The sequence below is a fragment of the Cavia porcellus genome, unplaced genomic scaffold, assembly GCF_034190915.1.
Source record: "Cavia porcellus strain 051 isolate PalLab524CR breed Dunkin Hartley unplaced genomic scaffold, mCavPor4.1 scaffold_30, whole genome shotgun sequence".
Taxonomy (NCBI): Eukaryota; Metazoa; Chordata; class Mammalia; order Rodentia; family Caviidae; genus Cavia; species Cavia porcellus.
The window spans coordinates 35,869,888-35,889,288 of NW_026947513.1; positions in this window are offsets into that span (position 1 = coordinate 35,869,888).

Genomic DNA, 19,401 nt, shown 5'->3' on the forward strand with positions numbered 1-19,401 from the left:
AGCATCATATAATCAAATTCTAGATATTATTTTATTGAAATTTTTTATAAAGTGTAGGGTTATAGTGTCCTGTGTAAATTTGAATCCCAACTCCACTGCTTGAGACAAGAAACTTCTGTAGTTCAGTTTTCTTATGGAAAACGTTGGGATAGCAACAGTGAGTCACTGTACAATGTCTCCTAAAGTGTACAGAAGGGTCAGTGAAATAATTCAAGTAAAAGATTTTCCAAACTATTGCCCCAAAGTAAATTGGATGATTATTATTTTATTGCTATTGTTTTATTATTATTAAGTCAGCTAACCTCAAAGAATTTATAGTCTAATTGGAGACAGAAGGGTATGCTGGCAATTTTAATAGAACATGAAGTTCCCTAGGAGAACAATAAAGGAATAAAATGTAAATATGCAGTGTGTTCTCATTACCTTCTCCTTGTCCAAATCCCCACAGTTGAAGTTGCAAAGATAAACAAAATTTGCTATAGCGTAAAAACAAGCACTGAGAAACTGACAGTTTATAAAATTATTCTCTAGTGAAATATTCCTTCTCTCCCTTGACTGCCTCTTAACATTATGAGCATCCCTGTTCCTTTCTTCAAGTTCTTTATTGATCCCTGCTCACTTACTGTTGTGTTCTGTAAACATTAGGCAATGCAATGCAAATACAATGCAAATTAATTAAAAGTGAAAGTGCATATCTTGCAAGAATCACATTTTCATTATGCCAATAAAATTAAGTTTGTAAACTATTCCAGTCACATATGGAGCCACTGTCGAGTAAACAAGGTTGAGCAGTTAATAACTGAAGAAGGAAGTATTGAAAAAAATATTAGATTAAGGTGTTTAAAAAAGAGAATGTAAAGGAAATCAAGGTGTAAAGTAACTAGGCAAATTTGTTCTATGCTATATATTTAATTAAAATAATACTCTTTAGGCTTCTTTTAAGAATTCAAATTCCGATAAAAATATAAACCTTGAAGAATTAGAGTCTGATAAATTCTATACAAAAGAGCAAGATTTTAAAATGTTTTTAGAAATCTGAGTACTTTTTCCTACATCTTTTCTTGTTAAACTATGAGAAAATGCATTCATTTCATTGATAAATAATTTCTCTACTAGCATCCAATCCCATTCCATCCTTCACCAACACTGTTTTCCTATGGAATTTTCATTATAGTTTTGATTGAATTCAACTTAAGCAGCTCTATCCTATGCTAATATTTCTTTGATGATGGAAACTCTTTTATGTGACTATCTATATTAACACCTTTTCTTTGGCTTTTCTTCCCTCTCACTTTCTCTTTATCTGAAATCACATGGCCAGATTTCTGCACTCAGAACTTTTCTTTAGGTACTCTGTAGAAGGAACATTCAGTGTACAGAGGGGTATGTAACATGTAACAGAATCCTAATTGAGGAAAATTTACATGTATATTGATATTTATAATCCAGGAATATGATATAATCAAGAACAAATAATATAGAGTAGCTTTAAAGAGATAAGCTGAATTTCAAAAGGATGCTAATGAGGTAGAAACTGAGGACTTGTTAGCTGGTTAGGTAAATGGAACAAGAGGAAAAATGGAGTTGAATTGATACAGAGAGAATGGAGAGGTTAGGACATCTTAAGAAATAGGAAAGAGTGTTTTGGATGAAACTGATGAATTCGATCTGAGTATATTAATTTTGTGGCCACTGAATGTTTTTTATGTCAAAATATCTAAAAGACATTATCATATCAAGGGTTGAAATTTAGCTGAATTTAAGATTAGAGAATATGTTTAGGGGGCATCAGCAGACCTAGCAGTTGAACCATCTGTGCAGGTGAAGTCTTCTGCAAAGCATAGATTAAAATAAACAGGAGTTCAAGCAATAAACTCTGCAGAACAAAATCAGGGAGGGATGGAGGGCCAAACAATGGACTGTGATGAAAATTTCACAAAAATATTTAAAGCACACCCTCCAAAAGAGTAATCAAAAATGAAAATACTTTAAAACATCAGCATAACTGAGAAATCAAAAATCATATTTCAATAAGAACAACTGACCAAAAAGTAGTCGTATTTCATTTTTATCACCATTTCATTGATTATTTTAGATAAAGTACATTAATTATATTGTTTTTGATAGCAACTAATAAAGTACTTTATAACATTGTGTAGTTGTGAATCATAGTAATACAGTCATCTCTAGCTTATTGATATGACTTTATTGTATAGCAACTTTATTTTGTTTTGTCTTGGTGGTGTTTTGAAGGGCTAATTAGAATAAAGGTGAAATATGTGGTTCCGACCATGAGAAAGCCATAGTATTATAATCATAGTTATAATCACCAATGCAACCAGTCTTCTTCATTAGCACATTTCATTTCCATTTATAATTCACTAGAAGAAGGATTTTAGTTAGTCCTGAAGCAGCAAATGAAAGAAACATCCTTGCTATCAGAAAACAGTTGTTCTTTGTGGAAATTACCATTACAAAAATTTTTTCATAATAGGACTATATAATTTCATTTAGTGTGTATAACTGCTCATACATAGTTTTCAAGTAAAAATATTGGTCGATTTTTAATGGTATAAAAAGTAAATTAGTAAAGTTTCTATATGATTAATTTTTATCTTGAAAATTTGTATTTTAAAAAATATTTTTTTCTGTTCAAAATTTTAAAAAAAGCAAAACTTTTATGAAAATACTGTTACTTCTTTTGAATACACTCTTATAATAGTACTAATAAAGTGACCATTGAAATTCAGTTTGTAATGTTATACTTTTCAATTCAATGGATTGGGACAAACTAGAGAAATATATTTATGACCCAATACATTTGCTTTTAAAATTTAGTTTTCAGTATTAAAAGAGCTAAGGAACCATTTTTCTTGTTTGGAAAAATATAAGATTAAATGTTTCAAATTGAGTCACTTTTATTTTAAAATGTTGTTAATTTAATAATAGCGCTCAACTGTTCTAAGAATATCTGAAGTTTTATTCTACAAACTCAACGGAATAAAAAAGTCTAAATATAATATTGTCAAGTTACATATGTTATGAATTAAGTACCTAGTTTCTATTTAATAGGAACTTTCAGTGTTCTTATTGAGTAATTATTAATCTGTTTTAGAGATTCAAGTAATAAAGCTTGCTTGCCCCTTAAAAAATAAATTAGTCTTATCCAGGTACTTTCTAACCTGAAAAGTGCTTTAAGCATAGGAAATAACAATGGAACTTGGAATTTCCTGCTAAATATATGAAGAAAACCTAAGTAAGAATAATTAGATTGTCAAAGAAGGTAAAAAACACTGAGTATTCAATGAAAACCATCAGATGTTATCAAATATGAATTTATAGGCAAAATCCTTGTTGGACACTAACTTGAACCTTTGATTGATACATGGTCAATGCTTAAAAAGTTCACAAAACACTACTCTCTTGTTTCTTTCCATTTTCTGAATTTGTGTCCAAATAAGTTACTGCATGACACTCTCGATGAATCTTAGTCATGAGGTGTCTCACTAATGATTGCCCATTCTCTGAATTTGCCTTTGTTTTTAGTGAAATTACCTTATTTTATGACCTTATTATTAAGCCATCTGAACTTTCTCATTATTTTCACTCTAATAAATGATTTTATGCTAATAGTGAATATAAATCAGAGGTATGAATTTTCTCACAAATGCTTTCCAGAATTTACACCTTAACACAAATAGTGTTCACTAGGAGGTTGTTTAGAATTCACATTATGATACTGACTGAATCTCCCTAAAAAGAAAATCCTAAGTAATAAATGACAGCAACTTTCTAACAATGAAATAATCAGTGATAGAACCAATGTATTTTATTTTGCATTGCTGCAAAAGATATATTGAAAATTCGAGCATGTTTGTAAGGAGAAAATATCTTAAACATCTTCACTTGAAGTTTAATATAAATAGTTTGTTTTACATTAAACCTATATCTTAATGTTTCTACTTTATTCCCAGGAGCCGATCTTGTCTTACTATATTAATTCCTCAAGGCAAATACTCATCATCTCAGTTCTTCTGTTATCAGGGTTTTCCTTTGGGGAGATTCAGTCAATGTCATCATGTGAAAGCTAAAATCACCACTCTTAAGACTTTTATGCTAAGATAGTGATTCTGGGAGGTACCTGTGAGACTATCCCTGTGCAATGGAAATTTCATGCACTGTAAATGTAGACTTATTCATTACAGTTAATGTATTGGATTCCTCATCCACACTGCAACCATACACTGAAATTTTATTGTCTTAGTCTAGACCACTATGAGGAATTCCACACACTGGGTAACATATAAATGGAAAAAATTCATTTCTCAGCTTCCTGTAGGCTTGGAATTTCTGCCTCTCATATGCCACCTCTTGATTTGTTCTTACACGATGGCAAAAATAAAGGCATCTCTTAGGCCTCTTAACAGGTAAAACTTATGAATGTATTACTGTCATGACGTGATCCTTCATGTCATGATACGAGGAGCAACTTCCTTGTATCATCACCTTGGGGATTAGCAATTCAGCATGTGAATTTCGAATGGACACATAAAGGTCATACCAAAGGTGTGTCAAACATAATATGTATTAGACTAAATTCAACACTTTCTCATTTCCATTCATTTTCAGGGGTCTGTATCCTAATTAATAACACTTTTATCTATCCATTGCCTAGAGAAAAATTCAAAATTCTAAAATAAGTTCCATCAAAATGCTAGACATAAAAAGATGTTTATAAAGGGCATTGTCTGAATTTAAACCATTCACCATATTACAGTGATTGGAACAGATGCACAAGTTAGATAAGGACTCTAAATCTTTGTTCCCCATTTTAAAATTAATACATAGTATTTTGTTATTATAGAACTTGTTTCTAAGGATTGCAAAAAAGACAATCCATGTAAAGGCCTTACCATGTATTAGCATTAACGTTTGAGTAATTATTTTAAGCATAACCCTCTAAAGAGTTGCATGTGAAATTATGTGCAAGTGATAGCTCTTTCTTTTAGTTTATATTCATACTTTTGATCATTATTTTCTAAAATTCAGAATGGTTAACTACAGTGGCTCCCTACATTTTTCTTCAAATTCTCCTCTTTTATGAACTCCCAAGCTATCCTTAGGTCACCTTTCATGGAGACACATCTATAATCACTTCAGCAATAAATTTCAAACCCCTGAGAATATTATCAGTTGGCCATTTAAAATATAATTTATTTTTGAAATTTTATTTCTATTTAATCTTCTGTTGATCCCCCAATTATGTTTTTGAATCTCATCCCAGTAAGATATTTGCATGTACTTAAATATGCACTTTTTCACTTTTGTATTATTTGCACCAAATTATAGCAAACTATGTGTTACTATTTTTAGACAAATAAATGATACACAACCTTCTAAAAACTGTCTCCTTGTTTCCACTTGAGATTACTTTTTCAGCTTCCCCATATCATTTGGTAAGCTTATCTTCCATGCATTTCTAAGAAGACGGTCTGATTCTTTCACTTTTATGGTTCTATATCCAGAGTGGGAAGACCTGAAAGGCAGAGATTATTTACTCTTAGCAGTCATCACAGTGCCTGAAATTTTGCAAGGGCAGACTGTTTAGCATCCAGTAGCAGTCTGCACTCTTCATATCATTACTGAATTAGAAGAAAAACACTTCTAATTGTACTGTTGTACTGCTTCCTGAGGCCCACAGAAGTGTTATGTTTTTTGTTTGTTTGTTTGTTTTGTTTTTAACTCTGTTGTGCCCCTTGTTGTTAAAGTTTGCTTTACTGCCTAGTGTTGGTATAAAACTGTTAAACACAAATGTTGTAAGGAATCCACTTCATTTTCTCACCATATTTGGACATTGCAGACTGTCCACTGACTCCTCCCTACTTCAAAGGGAGTACCAAGTCTGCTGATCCTGCTGTCCACATCTCTACCAACACCTGCTCTTGGAGTATGCTTCTAAAATCATGGACATTTTCACCTGACACCTTTTGTTTTGATTTTTAGGGCTGACACTTTTGTGTCTGTAAATATTCCTCTGCTACACATGCACATATTAAAAGTAGGAACATGTGAATAAATATCTACATCCTTATAGTTGCCCACCTTTTAAGTCCTTTTCATGGACATAGAAATAATAAGTATCAATTCCCATTGATTCTATCATTTATCTAAACCAGGAAATGTTAAACATTTTAAATCATTACTATCAGTAATTTCCAAAAAGTTTGACTCTGAATGTTGCCTAAAATCTGAAGAAGACAAAGTGGGCAAACTTGCACCAATACCACATTCATGTGTCTGGAAGAAAATATAAAATTATATATTACTCATTACAAATATTGATTAATGTAGTCTTTAGTCAAACTATGTGATTAGTCAGATTGATATTTTTAAAGTCTCTTGAACAACTTTATAATCTATATAATTTTTGATGAAGTTGAAATCAGTAAACTAAGGGCTTCAGATTTTTTCAAAATAATTTTCATAACTGAAGGACTCTATTTACACTCTCCTGGAAAATGAAGCTTTTCCCTTTTATAAATAATTTATACTCCTCCCAAAGACAATTAATAAGTGAGAGAAAATCTGTTTCTCTTTTATCTAGCATATCTTCTCCAGGCTCTATTTATGAGGACATAATAGAACTGTGTTCATATCCTGCAAACATTGAAAGTGCTTCCAAAATAATTAACTGAAAAAGGAAAAATGACTAGGTATCGGTACAATTGTTTTTTGTTGTGTATTACTTAAACTAGCTATGTGCTAAGATGAAAATATTTTTATTTGTAAAAGACACTCATTCATCGTAATATGAAAGTCTTATTCATTAAGTAGTATAAATATATATTTAAAGATATTGTACCTATTCCATAATTGGTCTTAAATTTGCTTTATCAAACTCGTAAATTAAAGTTTAGAACTTACTTTACAATCATTTTGATCTCTTGAATAAGACCTCTGTGTATTTGATACTTGGATGATTTACTCAACCATGAAAAGTGATAATTTACTAAAAACTATGCATAGAAATTTGAGTTGCTTTTGTCATTTTTATATGAATATTAAAAGTTTTACATTCTGAGTGCAAGCAGAGATTGTTTTAAAATTCAGATTATCAGTGTTTATATGCTGGTTCTACAATTTATGATTTTAGGAATATTGTTTTTCTTCTGTTTATTTTCCTAGTATTTAAAATTCAGAGCACAAAAGCTAACACTTGCTGATCATTCACCTGTTCACTATTAGTACTGAGAGTAAACTAGAAGAGATCTTGGAAGCGGAAGGACAGATTCCTGTGCCTAATTGTTCCTGTCTTCTATGAACAATGACCAGTGTTCTGTGGCATTTGACCACTTCAGCAATAACGCACTGTCTTCTTTTGCATCACTCTAACTTACCTTTCAGGCTGTCTCTTGAAACCTCTGCCTTTGTCTCATTAAAACTGAGTGTACTTTAATTATTAATACTATTTTATTCCATTTTCTTTATTTCATGTTCCTTAAAACACTTTTCTCAAATGTAAATACAATAATGTCAATCTTTCCATGTCTACGCAACAGTAAAAGACCAAGTCACATCCTTAGAGCCTATGTCTCCCAAAACCAATCTGAGGAAAAAACGAATTTAAAGAACAGAACAAAAACAAATAGAAGAACAAAGAAAATTAGATAAATCATGATATTAATGTCATGCTTACACCTAGAAAACAAATATGCTGCGATCAAATTAGAAAAACAATTAGACCTTTAGCCAGCAAAGGGGAAATTTCACACAAATGGTAATATCATGAAAATCTCAAAAAGTTAGAAATTAAAAGAATTAGATGTTTTTATTTAAAGAAAGATTAAACAAAACAGAAAATAGGTAGAAATAGTATATACTTTCAGAGAAAAAAAAGAGTAAGAAATCACTAGTTGATGTTGTCGTTTTACAAATAGTTGTTCAAGGTACAAAAATGGAACATGTAAAGTGGGAATTCAAACAGAGGGACTGCAAAAAGTTCTAATCAACTGTCCAACAAAAACTTAGTAACATGGTTGTCATTCCTATACATTTAAACATACATGCAGTTATCCATATCTTCATTTATGTTTAGATTAAACAAACTAAAGCAGGTTAAAATCATTTTGAACAAAGAATAATAGTATTGCTGGATTTTACTTTATGACACTCCTTGATCAGCACTGGGTAATGTAGTGTCTTCTTTTTAAAACTGAATTTAAAGAAAGACAAAAAAAAAAAAAAAACAGAAAATGGGTAGAAATAATACATAATTTCAAAGAAAAATAAACAGTAAGAAATCACTAGTTGATGATTACAGATTGTCTTCTTACAAATAGTTATTCAAGATACTAAATTGGAGCTTATAAAGTGGGGATTCAAACAGTGAGATTGCAACCAGTTCTGTTCAACTATCCAACAAAAACTTAGAAATATGGTTATCAATCCTCTGCACTGAAACATATATGCAGTTACCCATATCTTCAATTATGTTGACTTTCAATAAACCCAAGGAGGCTAATATCACTCTGAACAAAGAATAACACTATTGCTGGGTTTCACATTACCACACTCCAGGATCAGCACTGGGTATTTTAGTGTCTCCTTTTCTTCAAAGTATCTGTTCATTTCATCAATTATCATAAGATCAGTTCTCATAAACTGTTTATAGATTCTACAAATGCCTGGGTCTTAACGTATTTTTTTTTAAATATTGAAAGTAGCAAATATGCAACAGCGCAAGACAGAACAAAGCCAATTGAGACAATGCAGTGAAATTGATACAGGATTTCACAGTAGGATACTGGGATCATAGTACAAAGTACTATGGTATATCTCTTTAATTTAACAATAGCTGTTCAGTCAATTACGTATTGTTAAATCAAACCAGAAATAGAACATTGTAAAACCAACTGAGAATACTGAATAGAGCAAAAGAAATATAACAAAAAATGAAAACAACCTATGCCTTCAAACAGAAGATAGAAGGAAATCCCCCATATTTGCTACCCTGCATATGGTAATCCTCCCAAGAGTTGTTGAAATCTCTGTCCCAAGTAGGTAAGGGGGAGGGGCAGGTGGGAGAAGGGTGCTTGATTTTCAGCTCGCATGGAAGTTGGCTCACAGGTAATGGTTCTCCTCCAGGCCCAAGCTGCACGTACTTATCAAGAGGGCGGGTGAATAAGCTGCCTGAGTCCCTCCATGGCCTGAACTCTGGAGCTCTGTTCTCCTCCTGGCCCGCATTGAAGACGCTTACCAAGAGGGCAGGTGTTTAAACTGCCTGAATCCCTCCATGGTTGGATCTCTGGAGCTCTGTTCTCCTCCTGGCCCACATTGAAGACGCTTACCAAGGGGGCAGGTGTATAAACTGCCTGAATCCCTCCATGGTTGGATGTCTGGAGCTCTGTTCTCCTCCTGGCCCACATTGCAGACACTTACCAAAAGGCGGGTGAATAAGCTGCCTGAGTCCCTCCCTGGCCGGAACTCTGAAGGTCTGTTCTCCTCCTGGCCCGCACTGCAGATGCTTACCAAGAGGGCAGGTGTATAAGCTGCCTGAATCCCTCCATGGTTGGATCTCTGGAGCTCTGTTCTCCTCCTGGCCCGCGTTGCAGATGCTTACCAAGAGGGTGGGTGAATAAGCTGCCTGAATTCCTCCATGGCTGGAACTCTCGAACTCTCAAGAATTGGATTCTTTTAAAAGTGTAGCTGTAGTTGGTGCTAAAATTGTAATATTATTTTAAAATATATGACGTAATTAAAATCCTAGAGAAACTTTTTCTCAGCCTTTCCTCTGTGGAGGTGCTGAAAAAGGGAGTTTGAACCTAAAACAGGCCCTTGAATACCACTCTTAGTCCACGTGGGCGACTGCAACAAAACACCATAGACCAAACAGGTTATAATTTGTGGGAATTTAGTTCCTTCAGCTCTGGAGACTGGCAGTCCTAGATAATTCCCATTGTCTTTTCTATGCCTCTTATTAGAACCTGCCCGTGTATTCCTTTATACCTATCTGTTTTACGAGGATACCAGTCTTCTAGATAAAGGCTTTCTCCTCATGATATATCACTTTTCTAAGCCTCCCAATACTAATATCTATACACAGGAGTTTAAGATTTCAGCACAAGAATTTGAAGAGGATACACATACTCGGACTGATAACATCATTACACCCAGCAATTTTTTTCCTTCTCTTAATGAGTGTTCTCATGTGATAGTGATAATGAGCGATGACTATTATCCTTGACTTCCTCTTGGAAATTTTCCTTGGCATGCTCAAGAATGCATGACCGTTAAATTGCCACCACCATCAGTGAAAGTAAAGGGCAAAATAACACTCATTAAAAAAAGGCACAAGATCATCTTGGGGTAAGATTTATATTCCAGGTAACCTATTCATCTTCCATGAGTCATGTAGTTTATCTGAGATCACAGATAATTCTCTTCCCTAATTGTCAAATTTCATGCCAAGCCGTTTCTCCTAAGAAAACACTCCAGTAAGTGCTAACCATCTGCAACCCTACTGCAACTCTGCTTCTGTGATACCTGATAGGACTAGTGCACATGATTTTACCTACACATGTGAACATGGAATCAAATTCTACCAACTGAATAATAAGAATGTAAGCCACTTTTCCACAAAACTCTAAGACTTCAGACTAAACTTCAGAGTAATGGAAGTTTTCTTGCTAAGAAAAATGACTGACAGAAGAAAAAGATCTGTAAATATTGACCCCTGAGATTATTACTTCAAAAAGAAAAGCCATATCCCTTAGAGTGTGGTCCGACAATTAAAATATATTCTTCTTTATAGAAATTCCAATACAACTTGTAGCACTTCTCAATTTTCCTTCATAAATCGTTTGCAGAAAATCACTTGAATTAAACCAGGAAAAAAATTCATGTGATAGTGTATGACTGAATTCCAGCATTCTCAAATACTGAGGCAGGGGAATAATACATTCAAGCCAAGCTCAGGCCATTTAACAATAGAAAGAGACTGCCCCAAATCAAACAAAGAAATCAACAAGTAAGAAATGCAGTTACCCACAAGGAAAGACAATTCAATGAAAAATGGAACAAAAGATTGCAGAGAAAGTTCAAAACTATGATATTGTCTTCATTCCATAAGAAAAGAATGATTTAAACTGGCAATTTCGATGAAAAAATTGAAACAAAAGTTAATTCAATAAAAGCCAGGGACATGGCTGAGTGTTACAGTGCCTTACTAGCAAGTCCAAGGTTTCTGAGTTTGACTCCTGGTTCAAAAACATAACATAGATAAAATAAAATAAAATAAAATAAAAGCCAAAATGTTAGATATTTATTTCTCAAGTTGTTTAATGTTCAAACACTGTGGACAATAGATACTTAGCTTAATTCATCCATTGAATTTCACACAAGTAAAATATCGTTTTGTTCAATGCTGAGAAAAATACAACTAAAGATTCAATTTCAACATATTGTTTATGAAGTTCTCATTGACCTTTTGCTGAAGAGCTATTTCACCAAGGAAAAGAAGAGTAGTCTTAATAAGGATAAAGGCTCACAGTACATTTGAAAAAAGTGTAATAATGGAGTATGTATATATATATATATATATATACATATAGGTACTGTTTATAATTAAGCATAATTTATGCTAACATAATTGAAGAATATATGCAATTATATAGAAAATAAAATGAAAGTTACCTAAAATGCAGTATAAAGATAAATGTTATAAATGTGCAAGCACAGTGTTGAATATATTAACATACCTGTAAATACAAATAATATGTGATAGACATAATACATTTTAATTATTAATTTAAAAGAACTACTTTTCAAATCCCACAAAAATTAATTTTAAAATATATATTGAATAGATAATTTTCTCAAAAAACTGAAATTTAAGAAAACTGAATACAAAATACTGGGAAATACTAATGTAATTCAATTTTAATGAATGAGTGCATAGAAATTATAAAAGATCTGCCATAAAGATATACTTCAGTTCAGGAAATTGAGGAATAAAAGTCCAAAATCTATTAAAAGTAGATGTAGATGATGATATGTCTGATAGAATTGGATTCCCCGTCAGGCAACCATCTGATAGAATTTTGGTGTGGCTGAAAAGATAAGAAGTATGAAATATAAATGACCTTTATTTTAAGAATGTGTGGAGAGACCCCCAACCTCAGAGATCCAGCATTGTCTCTGGAGTCTGGCATTTTCTGCATCGAACACGGGGATTGGGGGCATACATGTAGCTTAGGTTTGGGGTGGTGCCTAAGGGGCATTAGTGATGCACAGGTAGCCCATTGGAATTCATTTCATGCCACAGGTAAATTCCTAGGGGGAGGAAGATAGAGCTCAAGACAGAGCCCCCTGGTTCTGCCTCCCAGCTTCACCGGCTACAGTGTCCCAATTAGGCCAAAATCCTTTCAGTGTCTAAAATACAATATCTGGAACTGAAATGCCCTAAAGGAACTCTAATAAAATTGATTTTACTCGTGGATATCATGGCAAATATCAGCAGTGTAGTATAGTCAAATATGGAATGAATCAGCATAAAAAATACTAGAATAATAAAAGAGAATTAACATATACAACAGCAACAAATTATTTATGGTAGAAATAAATGTGAAAACCTAACACAGTTACTTAGGGGTACAATGCAAAATGATTTTTTAAATTCTATAGTAATTTTGAAATACAATTTGAAACACTTTAAAAAAAACTTATCTAAACCTAAAAGTATCTAAATGAATCAAACTCACAAAATAAAATGTTACAGATGATTTTGATATTTACGTACAAAATAAATAAGAATAAAAGTGAAAATATGTCATAAGTGTTAAATCAAGGTAAAAAATCTAAATAATTTAATGGTATAAAATTGACAAAACATTAGGTGGAACAATAATTCAGAAGTTTAAAAATATATAAGTGAATGTGGGTATGAAACACATGATCCATCAGCATTTTTAACTGAGGGAAAAGTAGCTTATCACCAAATGACTTTATCGACGGAAAATTGTGAAAAAATACATATATACATATACTATATATATACATATACTATATAGTTTCACTACATATATTTGGATCATTTCTGAATTATAAAATATTTAAATCTACAAAGCTATTAGAATAGAAGCTCTTCGTATATGAATATTTAAATAGATGACATATTACTCATAAATGATCAATGAAATGACTTTTAAAAATAAAAATATGTCAAATAAAAGTAATTTAAAATATAAAAAGCAAAACATCTAAAACCTATATATTTGAAAATATTTAAAAATTATAATTTACATTCTGATCTTAAAAGTTAAAAACTCAACATTAGGAAATACACAGAAGTTATAAATAAAGAAAAACTATAAAAAAATAAAAATTTCACAACCACAAATCAAGAACACTGGGGGAAATTATTTTATGGGAAATATATATTACAATACTAATCTCAAAATTAATTTGAAGATATTTAAAATACTAAATCTAGGGGGAATTATATTTGCCTTTTAATTTAGTTTTATACAACTGAAATTACCATTTATAATTCAAATTATTTCATATCACAAAAATGTAACCAGCTGTACCTTGATTTTAAAAATTTAAAGATTATGAAAATAATATGATTACAGAGTACATATTTTTAGTTATGATGTCAGAATTCAAAAGTAAATAGTGCTACATTTAAATGACAAATATAGATTGTACTTTTAATCTAGCAATGTACACTTATGTTGGTATTTATGTAAAGATCCAGCTAATTAAATATTTGGTTGTCTACATAGTTCAAAGCTCAGTGAAATATGTCTTTCTGTGATAATATGCAGTGACTGAACTTAGTAAATAAAGGATAGTAACTGAAATAGACATGTATTCAGTCAATAAATAAATATAAATGGAATTGTCAAATATGTAATAAATAAGTTACATATAAATGAAATAATAATACTATTAAAATCTGGAAAGCTTTATGAACAGTTTCAATTTGAGGAACATAAATTTATTTTTAGTCTATGAAAGCAAGTTAGTAGTAAAAAAAAATAAGAACTTTAACAGATTTTGAAAAAACTCTGGTACTCCTGTCTATGAAAATTAATAGTCTGAAATATTTGCTTGGATGCGTGCGTGTGTGTGTGTGTGTGTGTGTGTGTGTGTGTGTTCATGCATATGCTGACATTTATTTATGGTAGAATATGCAATTGCAAAAATAAATATTCACATGCAGTAAAACCAAATATGCTTTATTGAAGAATGCAAGAACTGCTTAATATTATGAAATATATAAAATAAATAAAATCTGCTTCATTTTCAAGTAATAAAAATAACTGGAGCCTCAATTGAAAACACTTTAATAAAACTCAATATTCTGGATGCAGATAAAGTGAATCACTTCTAAATGCAGATGAAAGCATCATTTCAATAGCCACTTTAAAACAGACAGCTCCTTCTAAAGGTAAAATTCAATTACCATATAATCCTGCAATTGCTTTCCTGAACATTCATCCCATGGAAATGAAAACTATATTCAAACAAAATCCTGTACACAGATGTTCAAAGAAGTTTTACTTGTAATAACAAGAATTAGAAAAAAGCCAATATCATTGACAGGTAAAATGATTAAACAAGTTGCCCTAATTACATACTGTGGAATACTAATTAAAAATAAAAAAAAAATTATTGATATATGCAAATTCATAAATGTCATTATTATTTTAAAAATTAATATTCAAGAGATTGCCTTCTGCATTAATCCAACTGTGTGGATTTGGAATAGAGACATTTTAAAAATTCAAAAGAGATTGTTGGTTGACAAAAAGGTATTGGGAGGCAGATGAATGTGGTTATTGGCAGTAAAAAGGGTGATCATTGTGCTGATGAATTTGCTCACTTTGACACCTGAGTATAGCTATGTTAGCAGATAAACAAGAAAAAACAGAACTTAGTACATATATATGCATTCACACACGCATACATGGGTACATATGAATTCAAGCAAACACAGGAAGGCTGAATAAGGTCAGTATATTGAGTAAAAGTTTGCTAGTCATTTTGTGATATTGTGTTGTACTTGTGTTTAATGTTCATATGGAGGAAAAACAAGGCATACATTGAAATTCTGTGTATAGTTTCTACAAATACATGTATGTCTCTAATTGTCATAAAAATTCTTAATAAAGGAAAAAGTATTAAATAAATGACAGTCATTTTCATGATTCTATAGAGCATAATCCCACACTGTGAAGTTCTTGAAGAATTTTTTAATTTTGAAAAAAAATTCAATATTTTAAATTGTTTGGAAAAAATGCCAAAGGAATAAAAATTATTGCAAACATTAAAGTGAAAATTTTTACTGATATTTTATTATTGTTAGGAAAACTGATAAGAGATTCAATGCAAGAGAATACATACGTGGTTTGAAACTAATTCATAAGCAGAAACATGACATTTGTTAAAAAAATGGGTAGAAATTTTGATTACCAAGTAATAAAATATTTTACAAATGACACAGTGTTGACTCATTCAAGGGTATATGCAAGTTGTCAAAGGGTAAAAGTTGATATTTTTATTTAAAGATATCTTAAAAGTATTAACAAAGGAAGTATATTAAGACTTCTAAATGTGTATAGAGCATTTTGGTCAAAATTCTTCTAAAATTTGCTGAACAGTAGTTTACACGCAATGTTCCACATTTAACTGTGAGTGTGATTGTCCGGTGTATCGTCTGCTTTCCTGTTCCTTTACAAAAACGTAGCAAGCACAGTATAAAGGAGAACTGTTTTTGTTCATGGTTCCAGCGGTTTCAAGTCACAGTTGTCTGGCTCCAAGTCAGAAACAGCATGGCAAAGGATATCAAAGACCAAAGTTGCTTTATTTCTGGTGGCCAGGAAATGAAGCAGAAGGATGACAACATAGGGACAGGACTCAGAGGTGAGATACAGTATCCAAGACCACATCTCCAAGACCCACACAGACACACCCAGAGGTGCACTTCATTAATCCTCTAGGCAGATCACAAATCACTCCCACTGACAACATCACTTAATTATCATGCAAAGATCATTTAATTTACTATATTACTGGCAGTGTATTATCCCTAAAATATAAACTCATTGCATCCTTGTGACAAATCCATGAAATTATTACTGTTGTATCTCTTATTCTCTGAATCTCCTTTACTTACCAAAAAGATGTTAAATAATTTAACTAAGATCTAGCTTCTTAAGTGGTGAAGTAGATTTATATGGTAATGAGTTTGTCTCCAAAATATGTTTTTCTCACAATTTAATATAATGACTTTTTACTTTAGCATGCTTTATGTTGTAAAAGAATACACACAAAAAGTTTACTTAATATAACTGTCTATTAGACCATTCTTTAAAATTATGGAACAAGATTTACAAATAACAAATTAGATACTGTGATTATAACATGTAAGGGACCAACTTACAAGATTGCACCTGTATAAGGGGTGACAAAGATTAAACACAAAGAGACATAGAGTTAGGTTAAAATTAGGTAGCTGAGGGCTCTTATCTGCCTTAAATGAAGAGCCCCAAATAATTAGAGAACTTTGCTTTTATTTATTCAGACACAGTTACAACAATAAGAGGGAAAGAAAAGTCATCTGTCTCCCATCATGCATCATGGTACATATCCAAGTAAACAACAGAGTGTCAGCTATATTAATGTCCCCTGCAGCATATCAGCAGCACTCAGGCTGCTTAGCTAGAAGTCAAAGAGGATATCTAGGCCTTAATCTTCCTATCTGGTCTCCCACAACTATGTGGACATGGACATCTGAATTACTTCAGGTGAATGGTAAAGTCAAATATTATATACATTTATCCTGATTTTACAGTATGAAAATAACAAATTAATAACAAAATTATTTTTGTACACAGTTAAGCACAATAAAATGAGCCAAAATGTCATTAGCACCGGTTTAGAGAGGTAGATACTGGCTTTATTTCTTTTATCCTTACTTTTATTTTGATTGTCTATTTAGTATCTCTCTTTTTATTTCAAGAAATGTGCATTATGCTTTGTATTAATCAATTTTCCTGTTGTTGGGACATAATACCTGATACCTGTGAATTAAAAGAGAAGACATTTTGGCTCACAGTTTTCAGTGGTGTCAATCCATGATTAGCTGGTTACAAGGCAGAAGTAGCTTCTTTTCTGGTCAAACTCACAAAATTTAAATCATCCTGCTGGGCTTTTTGCTCTTGCTTGACAATATAAATCTGGCTAAAAGCCCCCAACAATAATAATGTGACAGTCTCAACATTCAAATGCCTTGAAATTTATTCTTCAGATTAATTAATCCTCTTCCCTTAATCTTAGTCTCAGGCAAAGTTTCTGGACATGAACAAAAAGCAGATGAATTTTTTGGTTGGCCACAGAACACATCATCTGGGCTCCAACAATCATGCAGTCTTTCCCAGCAGAAACCAGCTGAGGCTAGTCTTCACTGGCAGAATTTCTATCAGCCTTCTTGTCTGGAATCTCCCATATACTCTGTCTGGAATCTCCCATATACAACAGCTTAAGGTGCTCCAGTGTTATTCTCTCAGGTGATGTTTCTGAACCTTTCCAAACTCTTCCACAAGCCATTTCCAAAGGCTCTTGAGCCACATGGTCAGGCATAGTCACGGCAAGGCCACTACTTCTCTGGTACCAAATTCTGACTTGGTTACTTTTCTCTCATTGCTGAGATAAAATAGCCAACGTCCAAAATTGAGGAAGGAAAGTTATGTAGCTCACAGTTTTGGAGGTTTCAGTCTGTGATCAGTTGGCTCTAAGGCAGCATGGCACAACAACAGGGCAACCATTCCTGGCAGCAGAAATCAGTAAAAGCAGCAAGAGCAAAAGAGAAAGAACACGGAAGAAGACTCTTTCTGTCCCTTATATTGTACGTAGGTTACACCCACCCTGGCCCTCATATGTGTAATCCTGGCATTGGACCATAAATCACTCACAATCTCTAAAAATCTGTCCGCAAAACTGCATGAGGCTTTGGGAGGATATCCAGACATAAACCATAGCAGGAATCTTAGCTTAATTTCTGGAATTTCTTTGATTAAAAAAACATCAAATTATTGGGGTTTTGTAGGGTCTGTACTAATCTGTTTCATTCACCAAGCTTATCAATGCATTTGTGCCTAATTTTGCTGGTGTAGATTTTGATTTTTCAGCCTATGCTTCCTTTTTGCTATATATTTAATACTCTTTCACAGGAGAACAACAGTGTTTGTGCCATTTAATAGTTTTTCCCACTTTTCTCATAGCCTGCTTTAATCTGAGTTAAATTCTTATATTATGTAGCTAACACTAGCAGAGTTGGTTTTATTTATTTTTATGTCATTATCAAATAAAGAACGATACAGATTCAATAGGGAAAAAATGAGTCTGGGAAAAAATGTAATTCACAATTGGTAACATTTGAAAAGAAATTATATCTCCCTGGTAGTTTACTATACATTAATAATCAACATCGTTGACATTAACTGAGCATGAGTATTGTGCATGCTTAGAGCTACACAAACTAAGTAAAGGGTTTATGTATTTTCTTTTTGGTTTTAGTTTTTACGAAAAAAAATTCCAATAGGATATTTTAATTAAAACTTTAATCTATTTGAGGTATGTTGTATGAAAAAAGAATAAGAAACTTTCATTAAATTACTTAAAAATTTGAATATTCTTTCTCCCTATCCATAAAAAAGGTTTGGGTGGGCTGTGGGTTTAGCTCAGGGGTGCAGGTGCCTGCCTAGTAAGCTGAGGTTGTGAGTTCAAAAAGTTTTTTGAGAATCAAACACTATGTCACTACATCTTTAAAGTATTCCCTAAATTGTACCAATAGGTTTGTATATGCTATTAAGCAGTTCTGAGCTGCTAAATAAATTTGAACTTTAAAATTTTTTATATATAAAACCACTTAACTACACTACGATGGGTTCTATCTCTAAATATTTTCACTTTTATTTTATTTTATCCTTTTTTGTTTTCCCCAGAGGTTGGTCTCTAGGAGGAAGATCAGTCAGTTTTCTTAGCCCTACCATTTTCCAAAAACTTATTTTCCTAAATAATGCTTGTTGACTTCTACAGTCATCATGCTGTTCAAAAGACTGGTCGCTTGTCAAATCTTGCCTAAGAATGGAGGAAAACCATGAAAAAAGCAATAAAAGTTTCTTTATAAAATAATAGAACTGAATTATATCTCAAGTGCACAAAATTTGTTCTGTGAAAAGGCTGGTGATTAGAAAAATAGAGTAGTCTCTGAGTTCAGTGACAATTCAACAAGGATAGCTTTCATATTGCAACTTAGTAATGTGTGTGTTTGGTTTATTTTGCTAGTAACCTTCCAACTTCAAGCTCCTTTGGATGAGAGGCATACAAGAGTAC